Genomic DNA, 26098 nt, shown 5'->3' with positions numbered 1-26098 from the left:
AATTTCTACGACGTTGCAACTTGTATCGTCCTTCGTCCTTCCTCGTCAAGACGAGAAGTGTCTCCTTCAAATGATAAATTACGGCCAAGTATAACGTCCTCCGGTTCTCCGTACCTCGCCTCAATACGGTCGGCCGTCGAAGTAACGAGTCCCCGTAGAATATAATTCTCGTTCCCTTCGCGTCCGATTTACTTCCTGTATCCCGCATTCTTTTAACACGGTTTTGCGTACACGCCAGCATGATTTATTAAGCCTGCATCGAGCTGTTTCGTGGATCAAGCCGGTCGTATCATTTTTCAAGGGTCGCGTTATTCTTTGCACAGACGTGTTATTCCCTTCCGCGTCTTTCTCGCCTGTTTCTCTACCCATTGCGCAGCGCGTATTCATACTTGTCTCTGGGCGAAAAGCGAGAAACGAAATGGTTGCTGTTACCGGTGCAACCATGGCTGGATGTTGCCGGTGTAAATAATGGATTACGCTGAATGTAGGAAAATGGAAACTGAAACAACGCTTCGTGTTTTTCGGCTTCCGTTGTTACAGATTATCGCGGGTACAGAATGGTTGCGATAGTTGCATCGTTCCAAAGTTTTTCATACTACGTTCGCACGTAGATGACTGCGAACGTACGCGTGCGTATGTGCGTTAGGATGGGTGAGCTGGCTGATACAGAAGATGGAGCGAATGTATGCGAGCGAGGCTATCGATTTACGTCTCGTAGAAATTGTGCTGCGAGGTGACAATCTGCGACCGAAGTATTAATCGACGCTGCTATACCGTAACGCTCCAACGAAGTTTTTACGAACTGCGATATCGCGCATCTCATTTACATACGTACATCGTATTCGCATATACGATGTTTGCAGCGAAACTTACCGAGGTCCGAGAAGGGCGTCGTACCATAGTCGTAAATCTCATCTGTGTCTGGGCGCGCCTCCGAGATTTTAAGGTAACCTTCTGTTAAATGGCCATATTTGTTTCCATTTAGACAGACGCGTGGCCCACGCTCTCCGAGTAATTCGTTCGTTTGTAACTTTCAACGCTATTCCGTGTCATTTATTGCCGTTGAAATTGTAACTTCGTGGGACGTTTTCGAGATTCCTTTACCGTCTATGTACGCGCCCAGAACGTCTAAAAATGAGAATAAGGCTTTTCCGCTTTACGACTAAGGAAGACTATCACGTTTCCCGGTCTTAACGGTCATTCCATCATGCTATCTCTCTTCTAACTACGACAATCTCCATTACTCGTCACATAAAGCAGCAAAGTACGACGCGTACCTTACCACAGCTACGAACATTTCCTCTTCCAATAAGCCTCTTCTTCGCTCCAGAAATACCCCAAGCGATAAACTTCGGCTATAAATCATTTGGCAGAAACCAAACCACGGTATCCCCATGATGAAACTGCCCCAATCGTTCGATCGAATTATCTTACGATATTAGAATTCTCCCTATAGTCCACCTTTAATCCCATTAAGCGGCAAATCGAGAAAGCAGAATTCGCCGAATGTGTTTACGATAAATCGGAAGGCAGTGACGGAGGAACAGCGAATCCTACAGCAGGCAATTCTGTCGGAATTGTTCGAAGTAGAAACGGAAAAGGGAGCGTTCGATCCTGTTTCCGGAATGCGCGATGGCTCGCGTGTGCGAGTGCATGCGTACCGTGTAAGTAGCGCTTACGTATTTCGTTCTTGTGTATTGTCCGGCTGGAAAATACGATTCGGCCGTCCCGTGGGGAATGGCGGAACTGCGACAGGAATTTCCGAAGGAGCCACGAAAGGACAGGCAAAATAGAATCGCCACGAAAGGGAAGGCGAAATAGAATCGCCACGAAAGGGAAGGCAAAATAGAATCGCCACGAAATTGTTTCGGACGTCATTCCGAGCATTTATTTCCTCGATTCCGTTCCTTATTTATGGCGAAAGAAACTCCTCGAATGGATACGAGTTCTTTCTTCTTTCCCTCTTTTCTCTCCTTTTCCCGTCTTTATTTCTTATTTTTCGACGGTGAAGAAGCGGAAGTGCTTACGAGGTTCTCTCCTCCTGGTCCGTATATATCGGACGGTTCGATGGAAGGAACTCCCGACACGAACGTCGCTGAAAATGAAGAATCGCTTTTTTTCCCCCCGGGGAGAAAGAGAAATATGGGAGACAAGAAACGCCGATGGGGGGAATTCGAGACTCCCCGCTAGCTTTTGCTCTCCCCATTGCCATTGGGAGTTGCTTGGGTTCGCTTTTTTTCTTCTTCTTTCAAGCTTGTTTGTTTTACATGTTGCGTTATATTCGTTCGTTAAAGCTTTGTTAGGTCGGTAAAGCCAGGATTACATGACAGATAGTCGTAAGGAGATTTTTCTAAAACTTGAAAGGTGAAATGTTAGTGAAATTAGCAAGTGATCGATGTCGACTTTCATAAGATAAGTTGCTTAACGGCGCCGACACGAGAGACATCGTTGGTATCAGGCTTTACGAGCCAGTGTCGTTAGCATCGATTTTACAGTTTGGAAATCGTGTTTGCTGCATTCGAGAACGTAAAGTCGAAAAGATCCACGTTCGTGACTTGCAAACTCGGGCAATTGCATTGATTCGCGAAACATTTCGAAATTTCCTCTTTCTATCTTGCAGCGAGATTCCTTTTACGGGCTTTAAATCGAGTAATTTTCGGCGGAGGAAGATATCAAGCGCTGCTTCTGCTAAATTCATAAACTTCCGACGAGTACATCCGCACGAGTTCATCCGCAGTACGAAAAAACATCTAAACGAGGTTAGTTTGAAGCACGTTGACGCATAGCTACCGAGTTTTAATAAAAAATATTAAAAGGCGTGATTTTTTTTTATTTTAATGCTATTTTATGACTAAAGAACAGTATTATATTACCACATTGTAGAGGATTAAAGCAACATGTTAGAATCGAATTATTAACGCAAATGGTATTTTAATTTTATGACAAGCAATGCAATATTTTTAACACTACGAAGAGGCAGGAGGAATAATAAATAGCTTCTCGAAAGCAAGTAAAAAGACAATTTCATATACGTAGTTATCGTTATGCTATTTAACGTTTTTCGAATGAAAATCTATCTTCGACCCGACATTTCTACGGTAATGTAAACTCGACGATTCAATTGAGATGTATAGTAATACGAATTTCACGATGAAACGTAGTTATCGCTGCAGCCAGGGTAGAATCGTAACTACGTAGATTGAAGATGTTAGCAGTTGTAGAGTGTTGAGAGAATGTAAGGATTATGGTCAATATCAGCTTGCTTCTATATGGTCATTAGCCATGGACTTAGAGTTTTAGGAGAACCGCACGCCATCGACGTTAATAACACTCAGAGTTTCTATCTAGTCTGAGCACTGTCCAGAAGTTGGCCAATGCTACGGTTAGCACCAAGCACTAACCGTATTCAATGTAACTTAACTCCGGCGATCAAACGAGAACCGGACGTTTCTGTGCTACAAAGCCCTCGACGATATTACGTTTGATTAATGCAAACTATTTTACTTGAACGCACGAAAACTAACTTTCCAACTTTCAGCAAATCTAACCTTCGGAGTAACCCAAGTTATTCTTAGTAATAAAATTCCAACGAATGTTCGATGGTAAATTAATGCTAATAAAATCGCAACGATAATTTAAATAATTTCAACTACTTTCTCGCATTTTCCCACACGCTTAGTTTGTCATTTAAACGTATAAGAAGTTCGGCTTGAACACATAATGACAGTTGCGTGAAATACCAAAGGAAGTGTACACTGATCGAACGAGTAATTGCGAAACGTTGCTCGCACATTCCCAGCAGTCGCCTTCTTCTAAATTTGATGTACGCGATCACGCGTCTCGTTGGATTATCGACGATCGACTCTGAATCTGATAGACGAAGGTTAATTTCGAAAAACCACTCCATCATCCAGTTAAGAATCCAATTTTCTAACTCTTATCTACGAACGAATATCCAGCGAAATCTCTTGACTGAACGTTGCTTGTGTAATATCCGATACCCTGAAAATATTGTCGATCCTCCTCTAAGGAAATGTTACGTTACATTCGGTTACACGATATCGGACCGTTCATTACCGAACGTGCATATTCCTTAACAAACACGTTCACGAACGATGCTTGCAGCTTCTACCCAAAATGTTTCGTACACAGTGTACGCGTAATACACTGGGAAAAGAAACATTTTCGCGAGCAAGTGACGAGCAAACGAAGAACCGACGGTGGCCTGTTCTCGAACATCAGCAAGAACGTACCGCTCTTCAGCCGTGAAAATAAAATTCCCTCTCAGAAAGTCATACCACAAAAAAAAAAAAAAAAAAAAAAAAGCAAACTCGACTAGGTGTGAATTTACCCGAAATCATATTTTGTGGTCGCCGACACGTTGGCGATCGCGCCATAATCGCGACACGCACCAGGCAAACTTAGTTTGGCTAAAGTCAAACGATATTGTTGCACGACTGTTGGCGGATAACCAGTTACACAGCTTCATAAAGCTTCAAATTTACGAGGTGGTTACCTTTTGAAGTGGCTGACCGTATATTTAAATCACAACCCCATACACGTCACTTAGCAAGGGGTACGCGCGTGCCCTGGATTCGTGTCGGACACCGGTTCGACGGTATCACGGATCGCATGCTGGCTCTGACTGCATGAAAACGCATTCGCCGGCGAAATGCGCTCGTAATGAGATTATAGTCGCGCGCGCATTATGCTGCGCGTTAATGATAATTAACTATCGTTAGGAGACACGTCCACATACTGGCCAAGCGCTAGACAAAGCGCAGCACCCTGCATGGATCCGCTGGCGAAAATAGATTCGCCTGTTGCTGTACGACACGAAACCAACCCTGCCGACGACGCCAAGGTGCAAGGATTAAGGACCGACTAAACTAATGGAGAATCCACGTCGTCGCGTTCGTCTATTTATTTTTCCTTCGGTCCAGTTTGTTCGATAAATCGACCGCGAAATAATTCTGGTGTTCTGCATATGCACAGCGTTGGTCAAATTTCTTTAGCCGATGTTTCGAGGAACGAAACGGTTTGAATTGCCCGTGAAGCTGGGAATTGTTGTTTCTATAGTTGAACTCGGTTTATACGAATCCTTCGCGGGACAAATTATACACTTGGAGTTGATATTCTTCAATTTTTTAAAATATATTATTTTAATACGGCGATTGAACCGAGGGAGATTTCTCGAGTTAAAAGATATAAGATTTCTAAAATGAAGTTTTAAAAAACGTGTGTACGTTTGCGAAAGAGAAGCTCGGAAAAAGTATATCTGATGTTATGATGATCGATATATTCGACGTTATTCGATCGAATGTACTTTAAACGATTTCAATATGATTCGCGATATTGAATTAAAAGAACCGGCAAGAATATATATTTAGTCTGAAAATCATATTAAAAGACAGATCTGATGAAATGGGATCGATCGACGTAGTATCGAATGATGAAGTATTTTTCACCCACGGTCTTTATACGAGATAATCAATTTTCCCGAATTATTCAACCAGTAGGAGTTCATTTGTTCGGGCAATAATTAAAGTATCGTCCAAACGGACGAACTTTATATAAATAGAGTTCTACGATATAACGTTGTACATATTTACATGTGAGTGATGAATTAAAAATTCACTACACTCTTATCCTGATTTTATTACGACTGTATTATACCAATTCCGTGAGCAGCTGTTTAACAACACACCTAGTAAAATCGGTTGATAGATACGAACTATTAAACAAAACGGATTAGAAATAAACTAGTTTTAACGACATAAACATTCGGCCGTAGACGCTACAGCGAAACAGAGCTTATCACTGATCGATTTTTTCGTCCTGTCTTCGGTCGTGCTTTTCTTTTTCGCCTGTAATCTGTTAATCCTATTGTAACCTGTTTTGCCTATCTATGTTGTTCCTCTGCCACGACTATTCGCGTCTACTTTACCGACTAACCAATCGCCAATGTTTACGTCTCGTTACGTTCTATCCATTGTATTCTGAATTGTCGATTTCCAGCGATTCTACGCTGATCGTTACACACATGTAGACGCGGAGCAGGAAGTAACACGTGTCAGTACCTGTAGTACCGTATGCCAATACTATCGTTCAAGAAGAAAATACAATTCCTTCCGTTACGTTGCACAAATCGAAGAGAAATCATTTAACCCATTAATCTGGGATCCTGAGATCAACACGCTTGATCGATTTCAGATGCCACGTCGAAAGTCACGAGTAAAGAGCTTTCTCGTGTACGCTATCGTATTTCCGATGGTTTGCAAGTTGTGCGATTTCGAATACGCGGCAGTCGCGCCAAATAAGCTCCGTTAATTAGAATATTAAAACAAAATAATACTCGTTACTGCTCCTCGTGCGGCAGACTTTTGTCCGAGCAAAGTGAAATTCCCGGTGAAATTCACTGTGCATTCGCCAGGATACTCGAGGATAATTTGCTTTTGATAATTAATCGTCTTTTGTTACTCCACACCCTCGTGTTCTCTTTCCCTTCGATTATCGTACAATTTTTCGAATGTTGTTTCAATTTGTTTATAATCGATCGTTTGATCACCGATAATTGTTTCCTGTAGAGGAAATGCTCATTCCGCAAGAAATTTTTCTATAAATAATCCGTGTTTCTCTGATCTTTGCTTTTCTCTTTATCTTCATTTTAGCTGTCTATCAGCGATAATAAACAACTACAAACAATTATTATCGCTGATAGGAGACACTCGAGCCTGTTTAATCTCAACCTTATTTCCTCAAATTTGTCACGCTTATGACTAACTGTAAATGATCGTAGCTGGCATTTAATCACGATTAGTATCATTTAAAAAAGCGGCGATGTCAGAGCGAGCGGAAAATCTCTGTTCCATCGTTCGTACGCATCCGCTAAACCTGAAAACAGACGAAATTCCGAGTAGAGGACAATGCGCTGAGATACAAGCGATTTTGACTCTGGCCAATCTTTCGATTAAGACGAGAAGAGAATATTACCTTGTAGCAGTTCAAGAAAATTAATTCTTGAAATCTCTCAGCCACCGGCTACCTATGACGTTACTTTATCTTTGCCTGGCAAATTTTCTACCAAGCCTCTTCCTCCTTCTAAGTCTATCCGCTATCCGAACTAAGCTCCGAAACTTTCAGAACTTCCCTCCTTATCGGTTAATACTGTTAAAATTGGCGTTATACGCGCGAAAAGTACCGGCGAATATTCTACTTTGCAATTTTGTCGAGAAAGACAAAGCGGAATTAATTAGCTAGATATTGACTTGTGAACAAAGAGACTTCCTTTTTTCTGGTTTTCTTCCTCATCTTTAATCGTACGATACTTCGACTTTGACGGAAGACGAGAGATTTTTAAAGAAATATTGGTCTGGCAACTAAGTGATTGAGGATTTTGCCATTACCACCTAACGACAAAATCCGCAACCACTTAGTTGCCAACCGAATATATCATTAAATTCAGCGTATTTGCAGTAAGCTATTTGCAGTATAATTCAATTTTCAAAAAGCCTGGTCGTACAGAGTTGCAGCCATTTATCTTCGACGTTGAAAGTTTGCCCGTATACGTAACGCTTATAGTAAACCGTTGGAAAAATGACTTTTTGATTAATTACGGAAAAACCGTTCTTGCAAAGTTGTTAGAAAGCCAATATGTCGTGTAAAATGTCTGGAAGAATGTCTTCCTTTTTTAAATTCAACTCCGACGTCTCACCGTGTTCGAGCAAAACTGACGCGAAATATTTAATATCGGTAATTTTGGCATGCAAAATGTCGTCGAGGTATTAATATAACGTGAAGTTGTCGTTCTATCCATTCCAGAATTCTTTGTCAGCGTGAGCGTGTAGAGAGTGGAAACAGCGAAGGGATTTCTTTCTGGAGAGGGAATAGACGTGCGCGAAGGACGTGGCTTTCGAGGCTCATCGTATTTTACTTTCGAGGGATATTGTCGCGCCACAAATACCTTGAAAGATTGGCAGGTTACTAACACACGTTGGGTGCTACGCGAATTTTACATATTTTGTCTTGGGAGTCGCGACAGATCGAAATATACTACACCGTAATATTCAATTTTTCTAAAATATTTTCACACGTTTCTCCGACAATGTTATCCAAATCATTCGCATCGTTGGAAATCTTTCGTTTCGCGAAATTTATCTTATGCCAATCGCTCTAAAAATTGTATAAACGTTGGAACAAATATACTAAATTTATAAATGGAACTCGGATAACCGATAACCACCGCGACAGTCGAGAAGTTTTAATAACGCGGTCTTTTTAATTTTGAAGTAAACCATAGACGCGATTAAAATTATTTTCTCGGTTTATATTATGTTCTGACAGTGAATAAATTCGAAGGAAATTGAGTTGCGTTTCACGTCGAACGCGTAGGAAGTAACAGACATGTATTTTCAGATTTTGCGTGGGCTTTTTTCTCTTTGCATGATAAACATAAATATATTTGCGTCGTAATTTTGTCGCCAATTCCTCACGATATTACACGGATATTACATCGTTCGCACGCAAATAACTTCCTCTATGTGGGATCACGATTTCGTTGGAAGATACGTTGACTGTTACCACTGAACTGACCGTAAACTTCTACGTAAGCAAGTACAATGGAGCACACGAAACGGAACGAAGAATTGCACGACGACTTTCTCCGTAAATACCGGGGCACGAAATGAAAGCAAAAACTTAAAGAAGAAGTTATTTCGCAAATTGCTCTTAGACAAGGAATTATGAAGTTGAGGGAACCTTGAGTCTAAATGTTTGCACGAGTCTGCTCGAACGAACGTCTAATTACATCGTACATCTATCTAAATGGATTTTTATTCATTCTTTATTTATTGTTCGAAGTGGGTCACGCATAAGTCGAATCGATAAATTAATCCTTGTTTTTCTCTTACGGAGTAAACAAAGCGAATCTTGGACTTTGCAAAGTTTAGAAAGAAAATCTTCTTTTGAACCGCGATTCGTCACGCGTTCAGAATATTTTTCGTATTATATGCGTATCTATGAAAGGAAAACACGAAATTTACTTTTCACAGACGTACATTCTACTTTGCAGCGACGATCCATGCGTTTAGAAGCGAAAAAGGATGTACAGGCTCGAGTAGCCTGAAATCTCGAGGGGTTTCGTTTTAATTTGCAATTTATATTGCACGAGTAAGATCGTTAATAACGTTTACGACGTAACCTACGTGGGTGTCGTTATCTATGATCCAACGATGCTATTCGGAGATTAAAAATTAACAAGAGGTAGAAAATATTCGAACGATCAGATATTTTCACGATCAACGATAGATATGATACGTGCAGCGCGAGTAACGTAACCACTTCGCTAAAAGAAACAGAAAGCGTATCGATTGCAGTAATTCGCAATGTAACGCGAGTTTGTTGAAAAATATTTACCTTGTAATCTACATCGCGCTGATGAAGAGTTATCGTCGTGCAACGTAAATAATCGCGAATCTGTTCCGACAGCTCCATTTTCGAAATCACAGCGTTGTTTCGCTTTTGTTTTACAGGATGCAACGACACTTTCTCCAGTCGTTGAGGATATAAATGGTTATTTCATGTAGTCAGATCAACGCAACGAGGTCATGACTGCGTCGCATGATTTACGAGGCTCTCCGTTAATAGTAATTAATCGTTATTCGTTAACGCTTGACAGTGCAAAGCAACTACGTCAAATGCGATTATAACTGGATAATAAATCGCGTAGGGGGAAAAAAGGTGAAAAGAGAGGCGTAATTATTACGTCGTGCAACGAATTTCTGTCACGATACGTTCCTTCTCTAATTCCTGTGTCTTATAAATACAGAATGACGAGCAACCGGCACGTTCGATCACACTAAACTAGAAAACTAAACTAGATAAACTAGAAAATCTGTCGTCGATTTCTTCGATACATCAGGTAACTAAAATCTTGAATATTCCAAAATTAATTGTTTATTGATATTGAAAGAAAAGATAGAGAATGAAAAATTCTAAAGTATTTATTTATCTTTGCTTCTTTGTGTTTCTCTCTGTTGAACAATTTAATAATTCGCGTGGCAAGTGTAGAAAAGTTGTAAGCCGTATTAATTGCCAGTTTACGAGCACGGGAGCAATGTCGTGATGAAATAACCGAACGAAAGCACGTGAATATGAAAAGGAACGACGAAAATCGAAAATTGGTAAACGCGCTGCACGAAGCAGAGTAGAACGCGACGGCAACATTTTATTACATTTGCGAAAGTTATTCGAACCATCGTGTCGAGCCTCTAATTGTCACGAAATAAGATTTACGACCAGACCGGAAGCTCCACCCACTGTCACGCCACATTTACCGATTTTTTCTTTTTTTTTTTTATTAGCTGGAATGCAACAGCCACCCGGAACTCGCATTAAATGGTTCGACCACCGTCGGTCGTCGTACTCTTCGACCTTACTATAACATAAATACCCAAGTACCGTACTTTTTCTTGCTCTGGCGTATTGTTATCGAAGGACGGCCTTGAATATCGTGGTATCGAGTCATTTTTCATTCTGCTAGCCAGTGTTGTCCAGATAAAATGACACTGATAGGTAATACGTGCGATTCTAAAGAACGATTTGGAAGGATTAATCTACCCGAGATTATATTCTTACGATGTCGAGCTTTTATAAAAATTTACATAATTGGCTGCCGAGGAAGGAATATAACGATTTTGCTTGTAGCGAGAACGTTTCAATATATTTCGTGTTAGGATATTTGAAAGACGTAACAGCTGGGACCTATTAATTTTCATAATCGATCAGTTGTCTAAAACGTCATTCCCAAAGGGAATGAGATTCCTGAAAAATAAATAAATAAACTACTACGACGATGACGTAAAGATTTCCCCAGAGGCTAACGATAGCTCACATGAATAAGAAGCTCGTAGTTGGTCGAAGAAACTCGCCGAGAGATTTCAATGTTTTACGTTCGCAGAACAAACGAAATATCTGACTACCGGCGTAATCTGAGTGTTTTTACCTATTTTTTACGTTGAGACAATTCGAATTTAATTCTATTTGTTCGTTCAAATATCAGCTTCGTTGAAAAGCCGAAGCAGAATTCTTCTCGAACGAACAATATCGATTTTATACGTGTAACAGAATTTCAATGACACTCGTTGGCAAACGATACGAGGCAGCATCGTTTCTTGCGTTAGTAGGACCAGCGAATTTTTGCCATCTTTCGAAATAATGTTTACTTACCGAACCGTGATCGGTTGTAGCCAATTAGCGGAATACCCTCGTGAACAGTTCACTGACGCGCACGGTACGTACCTGAAAAAAAGAAACGAACACCGTGTGAGTGTATGGAACGCTGTGCTGGATTTGATTTATGTCATCGACGATGAAAAGGAACGCCCATGAAAAAGCTCCTTCGTCGAGTGCCTGCTCGACGCGATGTATAATCCATACACAAGCCGATACCAACGCCAACTCTATGATACTCGAATACTGCGCTGTTCTTCGATGCAATTCTACCTTCCTTCGCCTTGATTTATCTATTTTCTCTCTTATCGTTGTGGAAACCAACGATGATTAACGATCGGTCGAATCAATGGTACGTTATTAATTGTCGTAGATTTATCAACTTTTTGTTTCTTTCCGTTTCTTGGCTTTCACCTCGATGAGAATTAGTTGGAGTTCGCGAATAGAAGCTACGATTCGATGAAATTATTTGACGAAATGGAGCAGCATTTTACGCCCGAAGAGGAAATACATGTTCGATGAATTAAAAAAGAGAAAAACAAACGAGATTTTCGTATGTTAATAATTCACAGATCAATCCGGAGAGTAAATTAAATGTCGTGAATAAAGTATTGCTTGCTTAATGAAGAAATATTTCCATCGTTTTCTTAATTTGTACAGACGCACGATTCTTTTATTTAAACATAAACAATTGTGTCTACGTTATTCTATATTTGAGTCTAATTAAACGAATCGTGTATCCGTGCAAATTACATTATCGATAGAAATATTTCTCCATTACGCCGGTATTATATATTTATTTCTTGGAACAGTTAGGACGCCATTTCAGAGAATGAATTAAATATCAGGAATAAAACTGGCGACTGGTCGATTTGCAGACATTTCATTAATTCGATTACCACGTAATTATTTTACAGTGAAATCTATATATATATATAATCTATATCTATATATATATATGGATAAGTGGAATCTTGAAAGATTAAATCCATTGGTAAATAATTTTAAACAAATTCGGAAAAGCAAACTTCAATCATTCGGTAATAACGTTAACATAAATCATAAATAAATTACTACGTACCACTCGATAAATGCATATTTTAGCGGTAATAACTGACGTGTCAATTTTACCTAAATCCAACTGGACAACTTCAATCATCCACCATAATAACATTGACATAGATTGCAAATACGCATTATAAATTGATGGAATTATATTTTAACGAAGCTAAATTTAATTGCAACTTATATAATAACTGGTCGGTGAAAAATAAATTACACCTAATCTCTATATTCGTTAGTAGCCAGGCAATAGCTCGATCGTATTTTCCAAACGGGTTCGATCAACTTCGATTTTCTTAGCGACAAACGCGAAAAACAGCCGCGCGTTAATTGCAATCCCGTACCGGCTGGGTACATCCGTGGCATGTTAACGTTCGTGCCTTGCAACTGCTAGCAATTAAGCCACCAGGATTTTCGTGAATCGGATTAACAGTACGATCGAAGCAATTAAGCCTGCGTTAATCGCGTTGAAAACGTAGCCACGCAATTCTTCCGTTTGTACGCTATTTCAAAGATATACCGCCGATTCCACTGTGAAACGCCATCCATATTTTCTTTCTTTCGCCGTTCTGATTACTACAGCGTTGAGAACAATCGTCCAGATTCAAAAGTGCAAAAATTTTCATACCTTGTGCAAGACATATGTACAAAAACACGTATGTATTCGGTAAAAGCGAAGAAAGAGGATATTGAGAAAAATGGATTAAAAGCATACGCAACTATTTTATGCCATTAGAGTTTAGTAAGTTTTCGAATAAATTGCAGAATATTACGGCGTTGTCTGCGACCAAAAGTTTGTAGAAACGTAATTTACACGTTCGCTTCGATCCATTCGTCTTTTTCCTCGTTTTTGGAATGCAAGCAAACCGATAGAATCTGGTAACTAGAATTTCGAGAAATTTCAATTTAACTGATCGTTATAAACGGCGACTATCATTTTCGGTTAGGTTAACCTTGATGGCAGTTCGCGTAACTGTGCCGTTATATTTACCTCGTTGGACAATGAAATTGCGGGGAATTACGAGCACGTATCGGAAGTAATACGATCGTAATTGCGACGTTACGTATGAAATGAACGTCATTAAAACAGGACTGTTATCGCTATTGAAGCGTATATCATCTTATCAAATGAATTCGTACAAAAATTATCGACATAATGTAACGTGAAACGAGCATAAGCTGGACTTTGGCACATGTGCGTAACGATAATTGCCAAATGAAAAATCGATCCGATATAATTCTATAATCGGACAAAAGCGTAATCCTTGACTCGTTTAATCAAACGCGATTCGTATAATTGTTCCAGCGAGAAAATTCAATGCCCACTAACGCATTAATTTATGCGTAATGCACGCAGACTACGAGAACAGGGAACGATTGTTCGCCACTGAATGATCGAAACCTCGACGAAGGCGAACGTCGAGCAAACCTGCTCGAAATGCTCAGATCGGAGTTTAAATTTCATCGAATGGATTTAATTGCTTCATAAGCGATTCCATACGTATGATTCGACCGATTTATCACAAACATTCCACTTGCTATTCTCGTATTGCCGCCATCCAGTCTCGCGAGCCACAATCATCAACGCGATATTAAACCGACGTAATTTCCACTTTTGATACGATCTATAAATATTAATAATCTATTAATTTCAATAATAATCAATAATCTCTCAATAATCTATCAAGTCTCTTCTTTCGGATTGCTTTCGAGCGGAATTATCTTTATTTAAGCGATGACTGTTGATTTATCGAATGCTTTGCTCGTCCTCGAAAGGATTTACGTTTTTACTTTTAAACACGATTCAATCGTTTTGCATATTTAATATGATAGATAATGATAGACGGTTCTGTATCTTCTAAATATTCTACCGGCATCGATATAAAAGCGTGTTTTTTAAAAAAATATGTAGACATTTGTAATTTAAATCGAATCAAAATGTTTGTTGGAAATACTACCTTAAAATAGAAGCTCATATTCAATAATCAACTTGAAATTTCAATTTCAATTTGAAATACAAGCGTATCGAGTATTTTCATTACAAAAATAGCTTCTGTTACAGAAAACCGCACAGTCCCGAAGTATGTACTGAAATAACCGCTGACAACTTCTGGAACACCGGAGATGCAAATGCATTTTCTATAGAGTTGGCCTGTAGATGAAACGAGCTCGAAACACGGTCTCGGATTTTGTCGCTTCTTTGAGTGACAATGGAGAAAAACGGCTGCCTGATACACAGCAGGGAAAAATAACGCCGGAAACCTTGGTGGCAGATGCGGTTTAACGTAAAAACAACCAGACAATACGTATTATTTATAGAGCGTCGAAAAATTCACGGGTTTTTTCGCCGGCGAATTGGAAAACAACGATGGGAACATCGCCAAAGGGAGACGTCGAGAAGAGAAGAGATCGTCGTCGAGCGTGCGAACGTTCGTCGAAGGTCCGTGTAACATTATTTGAAAGAGCGTGATCGCGTTTCACGTACGAATGTGAGTTCATTTTTTTCTCTCGTTAAATCTGCCCCTCCGCGGTTCACGGGGATTTTTTCAAAGGGCAGAAAATAATTTCACCCCCGTCGTCGGCAAGTTCTCGATATTTTTACGTACGTGACTAAATCGAGGTGCGCGTTTTTCCGATACTTCCTAAGCGGATTAAAGCTGTTCAATTTACAGCGGCCAGTCTCATTTGTATTCCGCGCGGACAAAACGTTGCGTGAAGTTCGGTCGGAATTTTTACGGAACGCTCATGGTATCTCTGATGGGATGCTTCTATTATATGTACGTTACACGGGTTTAACCTCGTGTTAATTATGACAAATGTTGAGCGCGCAACTCGCACTCGCGAATTTTTCAACCCTTTGTCATTATTATTATTCGTACGCGTCCCGACCGGGGTTTAATGACTTAATAAAACGAATCGTAGCGCAAACGTTGCGGTAGAAAATTTCCAGGATATTCGTGAATCACGTCGTTCGCACAGCATCGCCAAAGCTATTCGAATACTTGAATATTTTTACGAATATATTATCTACGTTGTACGAAATTTGCTAAAATTTTTATCGACACCGTGACGAGACTCTGTCGCAATCGTATCGGACCAATTTGAAACTAGCCCCACTGTAAGATCCACCACGAGCAAAGAAAGCAGGAAAGAAGAGAAAGAAATAAATGAAACAGAATCGCATCGTGGATAACGGAAGGATTAGTAGAATCCAGTCCATGGCTGTAAATCACCAAGGACACAGGAAGTCGAGCAACTCCGTGCAAGAATTTTAGGATTCTCAAATACATCGTACAGTTATCCACTCGTGTCGTTTCTCGTGGCGATAAATAACCAACGATAAAGTTACCCAGCGTCAGCTTGACGCGCGTACTACACGACGAGAGACCAATATGTTCTTCGATTGCTACTTCGTTCTACGTCGATCGCCATCGCCAACGAATAAAACGCGATTCACCGCGAATCGTTCGTATAATTCGACGGCAATTTGCGCAAGCTGGTTGCCGTGTCGTTCGTGTATAACGACTCGTTCGCCGACGCATCATACGGTAATTATGCCCGTTATCCAATTAGCCGTGACCTAGAAACAAAGAACTACCTTTGAAACCAAGTGTCCAAAGTAGTTCGGCTCGTTCCAGGGTAGCTCGGGGCCGAAATAGAAAGGAAGCGAATTCTTGCACATCTGACTCGATTATTCGCGACTTTTGAAACTAGCAAAGTCGATTGGCTTGAAATTCGTTTTTCGATTAGGCGACTTTCATCTGTAATAATACGACAGAGTTCGAGAATGCTAGCCTTCAGGCACAGGGGAGGTTATTTTTAAAGATAATAATTGGATTTAATCGATGCAATTTTTGCGTACAGCGTTCGCTCTCTGAAATCATAATTAAAATTTATAAAAGTTATTCACCTCGTCGACTATTTTTCTCCTCGCAATTACATTCGTAAGTGTGCACTCGCCTGGCCCATTCATTCTATAGTTTCGTGCCATATTTGCTCATCGTTAATAATCGTTAACGTATGTTTCAGTTCTACGCGAAGTTTATGTATATTGTACGGTTTACATGGACGTCATATAGACTTTGCTATACCAACCTCTCTCCTCTTATTTGATCGTATCTGTCCGACAACGATACGTTCCTTAATAACATTAATGAAACCTAGTTCGATACTAGCGCTAATTTCACTTTGTTAATCAAGCTGCCGGCGATGCGCATAAGTCAACATGTATGTTCCAGTAAACTGTATTCTCATATGTATAAACTTTCGTACTTTTAGAAATCACTAGATTACCGCGCTTTGAAACTGGTATTTTTCGGTTCTACTCGTCAAAGGGTAGCCTCAAATTGGGTGTGCGGAAATCAATCGACGCAGATCGAAGATCCATCGAAACACGGAGATCAACCATCGATCGTAACATTAAATGTACAGGGCGTTGCCAAATAAACAAGAAACAAATGCTCGAAGAGACAAATCTATTGCATAGTTTGTTGGTATTTTTTCATAAGGAATAGCCTCGTGCCCGTTTGCACGTGTTATTCGGTCGCACCCGGTATATGCGATTACAACGAACCACCGTCTCGTAAAGCCAGCTGGAAATGAACTATAGCCAACGTCTTAGCAGGTAGAAAAAGCCAAAACGAGTGGGTCGTTCAGATGGGACGTGGCCTTCCTTCGATGAAATTCGAGCAACTATTCGAAGCTTGCCGTGCTCCACGAGTTAATTCGTAACAATTGGATTACACGGTTGCGAAGGAGGTCGAGCAATTTGGAGGAGCGAAGGACGCCGTAAAGGAACCACCAAGGCTAGGAGCACACCTGTAGCACTATAACCCTCGCTGCGAACCGACCACGTTCGTTTCCGGATTTCCCTGGTCGCGTGCGCCACACCGAAAAACGTGCCACAGCTGAACCAGCAATCGGATACGAACGAGTCAGCGTTTAGACAAGGAGCATCCGTCCTCGAACGTGTTACGGTTTCGCTGGTAGCTTAACGTAGACGTACGACCTTCTGTCCAAATTAGCTCTTCGCTTACAACCACGTCAGGGCCTCGTGCAACCAAGGAGATGTTCGATCAAGGAAGGCTTGGAGTATCGAGAAAGGACCTCTGTGGTTGCTTTAGCGTCCTTGAGCGGGAATGGAGCCTAACGGTACTCGTGGCAATTTGATTCCACGTAGCGGTCAGGGTAGTCTGAATTATTCTTCGAGGCTGACGATGCTCGTACACCGGAATACCGAAGTGTCTTGCTGTTACATTCAATGACGCGATTGATGAATATCTGAGTCTGTGATACTGATATCTAACTCTGTCTGTGTGATGCTCGCAGGATGCAAATTAAAATCAAAATGCAATTTCCACTTATCGTGACTCGCTTGAGGGAACTTCGGGAAACCTAAATCAACCAATCTCGGTCTACTCTCGCTTCCAAATTTCCACTTACGAAGTTCCTCGTTCAAACGACGAGAAACTTGATCGAAACCAATCGTTTCGCTCTATCCTTGCTTCCAAATTTCCATTTCCAAGTCCCTTATTCAAACAACGAGAACTCACCGTCACCAGACTGGAAAACAAACTTCCCCCGCCACTTTTCTTTTTCCTTTCGAGGCGGCATAGTGTCGGAGATATTACTCGACAACTTTCTTGCCCTGCGTTTCTTTCACGTGATCGCGAGTTCACGCAACGACCGTGCTGAATTACAGCTGAGATAAGGTCGGCGTGTTTCCATGGAGCGCGCCATCACGGAAATGCCCTGTTTCGCTCCCGAAGGAGAGCCATGCTCGTTAAACTAGCGGATAGAGCTAGAAGAGTTAACGTTACGGTCGCATTGTACGCGACGATCGGTAGACCGTTCCAGAGGAAAAGAACGTGTAAAAGTAACGCGATACCAAGGTATTCTTTGGTTTTGTTTGCGCCACTGCTTTTGCCCGTGACCAGAGTTACGCTTCTACGTTAGAAAGTCTAAGTTATTAAATGAGATTCACGCGCTGCGAGCCATCGGTTCGTTCGCGTTTCACGTTAATCTTGCGAATAGTTTATCACCGGGGAAATTCGGTTTAATACTGCACGGGCTTTACGCAACCTCGTTACATCGGCGATCGTTTCGTTAAGCTACAAATAGCCGTGGCATTTTCGATCGAAAGTTTTACAGTACAGGATGGATACGTTCACCCGTTTACGCTCTTTAATGTTATATACGGCCCGGTATACGCTGTTTAACGTCGCTGAAGTCGCGATACGCATCGTATGCACGAAGCCTTCGACAGGGCGGTCGTGGAAAATTGACTTTTCTCTTATCGATTTACGATACACGCTGCTACCTGCATGGGAAAGCGTCCTTTTTCGGGGTTTATGACGAGTTTTATCCGACACGGAATTTTATGACTTGGGAGAGAGAATTCGTATTACGACGATTACCAAAAGCATTTGCATACCATTTGACTCGTATTTTGACAAAATTGCAGCTTTTTATTCGTGTTTCTGATAATGAAATACTTCAATGTGTTTCAGTAGCAGCGACTGGCGATTGGAATATCGGGTCTGGAAGGATAAATTCCGAGAGATATAGTCGCTAGTAAAAGTGTTTGGACAGTGTGTTCGATGTTTTGCAATTTCGGAATTTGAAAGTTCATCGACAAAATTACGATAATCTTGTTACTAATGAAGTTTTTAATTAAGAATGTTGCTCATGAAGTTTCAGAAAGCTTCGTGTTATAATATCTACTGTACCTACGATGTATTTATAAATATTTGTAAGTATCAAGATATTTCTGCCACTTGGTATCGTGGTATTTGCGAGAAGTTTCTTTCGTTTTAGGAGGAAATAATAGACGCGCAATGTTTCTCGTTTTATATTAGTTTATTATAGAAATATAACGAAATGGATCATAGCTAATTCGATAAAATAATATAAAACAGAAATTGTTGTTCATCTATTATCACCTTATGAAACGAAAGAAACTTTTCAGACAACCTAATAGAAAAGCAAGGGGACCGAAAATGCTATCGTTTCGCGAGCAATTTATGTTGTAAAATCTAATCTTAACGGTTAATGTAATATTAGAGGAAAGCCTAGAATTTCACGATCTTCTTGAAGGATTAGACAGAAGCGCAGGTGTGGGACTCATCAATGAGGCTTAGGTTTTCCTGAATATTACATGCGCTTTGCGCAAATCTGCTCTGTGTGTGGTACGTGACTATGCAAATTGGGAATTTCGTATGCACCGTTGAATTGGGAATCGGCTCCTTCCAAAATCTGCAGCACTCGTTGATTATTGATTCGTTGTTGAATAAAAAAGCAGCTGAATTTTTCGAAGCTCCATTGTGGCTTTGAAATATTCTCTGTTCTCTGTAAGTACGTGTTAAAGCGAAATACACGAGTCTGCAAGTATTAGTGTGCAAGTAAATTAATATTTCAGAATAACGGTGGCTAATTACCCTTGCTAATTTCGTATTATAAATAAATCTAGCGATAAGAATTACGTCAAAATATAATACTCGTTATAACGTTTACTTTCGGTCACCGAAGTTTCTTCCCTACCTGGTCACATAGATGTTAGATACCAAAAAATAAGGCTAAGTCATCGTGCGCTCGAGTCTTTATTCGATACAAAAAATTCCAAGTACCATGCAGCAAGTCTTAAAGACGTAATTTCCGTCTACGTTAAAAACATAGCGGGTGGTGTAATTATTATACCTAAATAATTATATAATTAGCATAGAACTAAAACAGCCAAGTTTCTCCATATAATTCACGAGTAAATATCGCTAGGACATTCAACAACGAGATACTATCTCTGTAACGCGATCGACAAGAAAATGAATTATGTTACTTCCATGATGTAAGCTTCATCAGAGATACGCTTTCATCGATAATCCGATATTCGGTAGCGAACACACAAAGCAGGTAAAAACGCCAAGGGCAAAAAACGTGGAAATCTGTGGATCAGATTTAAAAATTCGTTCGTCAAGAAAAATCTGCACGTATCCATAAGTATCGTGAACAAGATACTTTGAGAGTTACTTTAAAGAGAAATTCGAGGAGGAATAACAGCGTAACAATAGCTCGCGAAAGACACGCGTGAACTAACGTTTATTTCGCGTCAATAAGGATCGCATAGAAGATGTAGAGTGAAACTCGTACACGAAGATCGTTCGTATTGCACACAGAGGCGGGGCGTACATAAACCAAACGGATGTTTCGTGTCAAGTTTGTCATACAGAATATTCCCCTTTACAAATGATGTCATTTCTGGGTTGGTTATCGCTGTCTATCTTTTACCTACGACGTACACTCTGCACGGTTAGTCGTACTTCCGTGTCTCGTCCGTATTTTGTAAATGATTTCAGTCAAGACACGTAACGTTATCGTAACGATGCAGTTTAAACGTATATAACAGGCCTTGACAAGAAGAATGCTGACGCTTTTCAAGACCATACATCACGCGATTCCACGCGGAGAAAGGGAATTTTATGTTTTCATAATCTCCAGCAATTTTAGGCACGTCATTAACACACAATTAATATATACACACAAATATATATAAATATATATATTAAATTCTACGTTAAATTTACCAAAGGCACCCACATTTTAAATAATTATATTTTAAACAATTATAAAAGTTACAAACATATAATTTTTTACAAATTTGCTAATTCTAGAATTTGGTTAGTCAACAAACTATTTGAGTCAGGTGGTAGGAGGTTTTAATAAATGTTTTCTTATTTTCTATAAAAATATTTTCTAAAAAAATGCTGAAAAGAAATACCATTGAAATACATGTATCATACGGTCATGGATTGTTACAGCTATTGTCGTTTTCAAGTGATTACGATCGTGGCGCATATGCAGTTCGACATATTCAATGACAAGCTCCTTATAAATCAGCCCTAACTAATGTTATCATGCCCATTGTGAAGTTAGCGAATGCGTAGGCATCGATGAATAATGTATCGCGAATTAAGCATGTATCCAGTCAACGGGATAACGAGACCAATGTTCCATAGACGAACGCATTCGATCGAGTTTCAACTATCCCATGTTACAGGGAATAACCCTGTGCTACGTGCGTAAAATTTAATACATCGGTTGTATATAATTGACTCGGCATCATGCTTGGACAATCGTATCTGATGCGCCTAGAATTCCTCGTGAAATAACTCGTTGCAACGCTGTCTTTGAAAATTCATTTTTCGATAGAATGTCGGAAAATAAAATATCCCTTTATTTTCTATGTTCTATACATTCGTGCTTATTTTCTTTCGTTTGGAAATAATTTTAATAGAGGAGCATTATACGATAGAGTAAGCGAAACTGGATTAAGCGATAGAGATAAACGGGATGCTTCAGTAGAAGAAGACAGCGCGAGTCAGACATCTGCCGCGTGTATAATAAGATACAGTACGGAACTTCGCGATTGAACGCTTCGTTCTCGTAATTTTCTTCCGGAGATTTTTCGCAGCGACGAAAAAGAAACACCCGAATTTGGAGATGTGGAACGAAAGATATCGAAACGTGAGTCCTATCGCACGGAGAATAACGACGACGACAAATTTCTGCACGACGCTGTTCTTAAACGTTTTACGTGCGAGTGGTAGTGAAAAAATCCGTACAGCAGCAGGGCACAGCTAGCAATTTCGACGAAATCGAGATCGCGACCGCGTACGTGCACAGAAAGCTACCCGCGCAACCCACTGATTAGTCATTGATTAGTCGTGAAAAGAAAAAAGAAGGAACGAGACGAAATGAATGACGGCGAGCTAATGTATGGTATTTATTTAATTTTTATTGAAGTATTGCGTGACCGTAAATTTTCGTGAGCACGTGACGTTACAGATGGAAAAGGGTTCCTAGATATGTTTAACTGCGAATGATCGATGACAAGTCTAATGTAAATATAATAGTGGCCCTAGATAACAAACATTTAATTCCCTTTCTCTCTGTCGAAAAAATATTCCTTTCACTTCGAAATCTTTCTCGCTTTTCAACTTCTACTACCTTGTTGCGTCTTGGAACTCATAAAGAAGCACGTGAGTGTTCGTCGTCGACGAAGTTTATAATTCCGAAAGGAAGTTTTTGAATGGCATCAGAGACAGTCAACAAAAGTTTACTTCGTGCTGAATAAACAAAAACGTATTATAAACTCGGCATTTCCGAGGGCTAATTAAAAGACAGCTTTTAACGGCAACTCGCTCGCGAGATTTTCCCCGGGAAAGGGAACACGTGACGGTACACCTGGCACACTTTTTGCATGGTGGATGCGTACCGTGTAAAAAAAGCGGGAAAAAATAGAAATGGTCGCGAAACAATTGGTTCCCAACAAAGTATAAAACTTGTGCTAAACTAAAGCTAACAGTGGAAAAAGCAATTTAAAATATAGAATTGTATTCGATAACGACATTTTATACAATAAACACACGAACGGAAAGGTGACGTGTCAAGGAAAAGCAAAAAAAAAAAATATTTTTTTTTCAAAAATCGACATTTTATTCGCCGTTGCTCTCTATTACGTTACATACGTTTTCTTATTACTGGGAAAAATATCACCTTTGTCGCTCGAAATATCCTTCGTTCGATCGTTTTGTATCGGTTGTGACGACGCATAATATTTTGTCTTTTCTTTCGACGATTCTTCAATTTGAAATCGCGTAAAACGTTCGAGATCGGTGTAAAACGATGTTCCACTTTGTCAGTTAGTTGTATTTCTTCTACGAGTAGTTTCCTTTTCTCGTTATTATTCGTTTCTACGAGATCAGAGATACCTGAGGCTACTTTAACGCGTGTTTAAAAAGCCAAGTAAAAAAGATACCGTGTAAAAAGAATCTCAGGTGTTCTCACCGTTCCTCTTTCACCCCCCTCCCCAAAACGCGTCCAGCATGCACGAAGGATCGCGACTTTTGCAATGTCGTTCATTGGAAAATTACCATTTTCGTACATCGTTCGATCGACGTGCATCCTGAACGAGCCAAGCTCAGTCTGTCTCGAACGAGTTCGATCTACTTCAGATCGTATAACAGATTAAGGCGAATTGTTGCACAGAAATTAACTACAATACACGATCATCCTCAAACTAGCATTCGCCGAGACTCGAAAACAAGCGAAAAATATTTGGTCAGAAGCTCGTGTCGAAATCAACGAACCCTGAGACGCGTCAGACGGTGCTCGTTTGAAAAAAAAGCAATCCAGACTATCCTCGTTTGAAAGGAGAGTTACTCGAACGCGAAGATTTCATTCGGTCGATCCACCTTTAATCTTTGATTAGTCTCGGAGGAAAAACCTGCAGATCAAAGCGTAGAATCACCTAAGATACCTGGGATCTTTTTCTGCGTCTCTCTTCGTCTTTCTATCGCGAAAGAATCGGACGAGCGCGTTCGATGAAATATTACCAACGACTCCACAAGACGCTTCAAACCTTCTTCACCGAGATTCGTATTGATTCGACCGAGCCCCTAGACGTCGAGCTAATTATAATTGCACCGAGTGAAAGGTACTAAGAGGCTTTTAACCGAAGTAATTGTAGCGTGAATTTTGTAGGAATGCCGGCTACTCGTTCAGCCTTCGGGCGAACGTTGCGCCACGTGACTCCGCTTCGACCACATCTCGAGGTGAACGCGTTTCCGTTTCCAGTTTCCGCTTCTAGCTGCCGGCTAAGGGGCATTTGATCGTGAAATATTTTGACAGCGCTGCCTTCGTAGACGTCAGAAGACACGAAAACATCGTTCTGTTCTCGAGCGAAGATATTCCCAGAAACTTCTTTCTATCGTTTAAACAGAGGCTGAACCCAACAATTTCGATCTCGTCTCGATCGGAATCTTCGATCATCTTGATTACTTGTAGAGAAACGGAAAAGTTTTCTTTTCAAAGATTATACGATATCAGAAGCGGGCTATACCGCGTCGAAAGTAATTTTGTCGAATCGCGTGCAGGATTTCCAGAGATCTTAGAATCGCATCTACTTTCGAAATGAAATATTATACTTTTCCCATTATTCGTAGAACACAAAATTCATACGACGCAACATGTCGTATATTACCTACATATTCTACGTGAAACAAGACAATAAGACAATACTAAATAAACAACGATGTTCGTGTTATAAGGGAAACGACGTTTATTCACGTCGACGTCATACTGCAGTACATCGTCGTTGAAATAGCCCATGAATTTTTTATCCATTATCGAGCTGTTAGTTCATACCGTGGGTAGATGCTCGATCTTTGTATACAAGTGATTCGATAATATTGTACATGGAAGTGCAAGGAACGATAGAATCTCGCTATGCCTGTTACATCGTTAATCGTAGTCCTATTTCAGTGGATGATAAAATCGACGATTCCGTTCGTTTTACGGTCGTATCAGTACGCATGTAAGGATTTACAAACAGATAGCGAATAGTCGTTTATCAGATATATTTTCTTCGATAATATTGTCAGTCGCTATCACGGACATCGTCGACGAATGGACATCGATACTTAAACCCGGTATCTTCACGGATATGTTTAGGATTGAAAGCCGTAACGTCCGCTGCAACGTTAGCTTTTTTACGTGCGTTTTGGTTATACGATTGCGATCATGTAAACTGAAACACAGCTGCGTCATACGTGCGCTTTTTTCCTTCGATTCTTCGATAATCGAAAGTATTTTCGAAATGCTAATTCCTGGAACACGATTGATCAAAAAATGTTGTTTCCAAGAACAAGATGAAATGTTCACCTCTGCTTTCGGCTATTTAACTTTCATCGGTCTGTATCTTAATGTCTTAGAGTTTATCTGGCGAGATCGAAGTAGGTACTAGCGGTGACGCGCGTACGACATTTTCCTCTTTAGAAATTCTTTAAGCGTGATACGTCTGGATAATGTACGTCGAAATCTGATAAATGAAAGTAACGTACGTGGCGTCACATACGTTAAGTAACATGGCACAGAAACTCGCGTCGTACCCGACAGATTGTATATCAGATGGAAGCGAAAAAAAAGCACGAGTCGGCGTTATAGAGCGATTAAAGGCGATCGTTTTCAAAGATTCGAGAAAGGACTGCTTTCTCCATCGAGAAACCAATCGTAGAAACATTCTTTCAACGCGACGTACATAAGTAGTTTCTGCCGATTGAAATCGACCAGCGTAATTTCCTGACAAAGGTTCGACGATTTCCCAGCTTATTATCCATGGAGGCAGCCTTATCTAAGGAAGTCTAGTTATTATACTCGAAGGAACCTCTCGGTATAACCATTTCCATTTCTTCGCGCAGTATTCCTCTCGAGTATTTCACGGAGAAATAGAATCATCGAAGCAATTTTCGAGGGTATTGCGCTCGAGTAAAATCAGAGCCCGACTCGAACTTGTTTAACTTCCGGCCCGCCATCGCTACCGCCTCCTGACTAACGCGGAGTCGAACTTCTCGTCGACAGCCTGAGAATACGCAGGCGAAAATTTTCTAACGGCTGATAAAGTACGTGAGACGAAACTACGATGCCCGAATCTTTCGCTTAGACTTTGGATGGCCATGCGAATTAACTTTCGGAAACTTTGCCTCGTGTTCTTTCGTGATTTCAAGGCAATGGCACACGACACTTTAGAAAATGACAAGTTGATCTTTCTACTGCAACTTGCTGCGTGTTTAAATTTATGGCGCTATGGCGTGCCTTGTGTACACAGGAATACATTAAAAAATATTGCTATTCTACATATATTATGTTCTCTTTCATATTCTATCGCAGATTAAGTTGTACCTTACTCAAGCCATAATTATGCCGCGTTTGATCGAGAGTCAAACACTTTTTTTTAAAGAATTTCTCTAATATATTA

General features: G+C 40.3%; 1 protein-coding gene across 5 annotated transcripts in view; it reads right to left on the bottom strand.

Moving 5' to 3' along the window:
- LOC117157048 (uncharacterized) overlaps window positions 1–26098 on the bottom strand; it is a 172981-nt gene that overhangs the window by 97845 nt on the left and 49038 nt on the right. For 4 of the 5 annotated variants that reach the window (XM_033334706.2, XM_033334707.2, XM_076621968.1 and 1 more), the window contains one exon: window positions 11227–11298. The exons of the other annotated variant lie outside the window; for it this stretch is intronic. The gene's annotated coding sequence lies outside the window, so the exon portion shown is untranslated. The remainder of the gene's footprint in view (window positions 1–11226; window positions 11299–26098) is intronic. 5 annotated transcript variants of the gene reach the window in all.

Source organism: Bombus vancouverensis, chromosome 10 (genome assembly GCF_051014615.1).
Source record: "Bombus vancouverensis nearcticus chromosome 10, iyBomVanc1_principal, whole genome shotgun sequence".
NCBI lineage: Eukaryota > Metazoa > Arthropoda > Insecta > Hymenoptera > Apidae > Bombus > Bombus vancouverensis.
This window is presented reverse-complemented; position numbering and strand designations above follow the sequence as displayed.